We start from the raw sequence: 753 nt of genomic DNA, 5'->3' as shown, positions 1-753 counted from the left end.
GCCATGAAGTTGCCTGCAACCCATAGTGACTCTGTATACTTCAGCTGTGAAGTCTTCCCTGTTTTGAGCATCCTAGAGCTCGATAGTAACTAAGGATGATAGAAGATTGATAAAACTCGAAACCTTAATGATCATAAGAAACAAAATGGGACCAAAGTCAGAAGGTCTCTACACTGTGGCATAAATAGAATTGAAAATATAGGCAGAAATGCACAATCAGGAAAGGAAAAATTTGATGAATGGGACTTTCTTAAGATTTAAGTTGCATGCATCAAAATCTCTTACCAGTAGGTGAAAAGAAAGCCTACAGACTGGGGAGAGGGGCATCCCTCCACAAGGAAAAGACGCTTAGCCCAATCAGAAATGGGCAAATGGCATGCAGAGTCTTTACAAAAGAAGGCATTAGGACGGCCAACAGACACATGAGTAAATGTTCAAAATCATTGGAAGTCAGAGAGATGCAAATCAAAACAACAATGAGATATTCCCTCAACTCAGTTACAACAGTGAAATTTAACAGGACAACAAGCAGATATTGGAAAGGATGTGGAGAGATTACAACTCATAGCAACACATAATGACAATATTGAGAAAACACACAAAGTATTTTGTTTCACTCACTGAAAGTCTTTATTATGAGCAAACATTGTCATCTACTCAAAGGGGCCCTGGTGGGATAATGATTAAATCCTTGACTACTAAGCAACAGGTCTGAGATGTTAGCCTACCAGACACTCTGTGGAGAAGCACATT

This window comes from Elephantulus edwardii, unplaced genomic scaffold (genome assembly GCF_000299155.1).
Source record: "Elephantulus edwardii isolate Elephantulus edwardi_28Jun2011 unplaced genomic scaffold, EleEdw1.0 scaffold00112, whole genome shotgun sequence".
Classification (NCBI taxonomy): domain Eukaryota; kingdom Metazoa; phylum Chordata; class Mammalia; order Macroscelidea; family Macroscelididae; genus Elephantulus; species Elephantulus edwardii.
Note: the sequence above shows the minus strand (reverse complement) of the source record.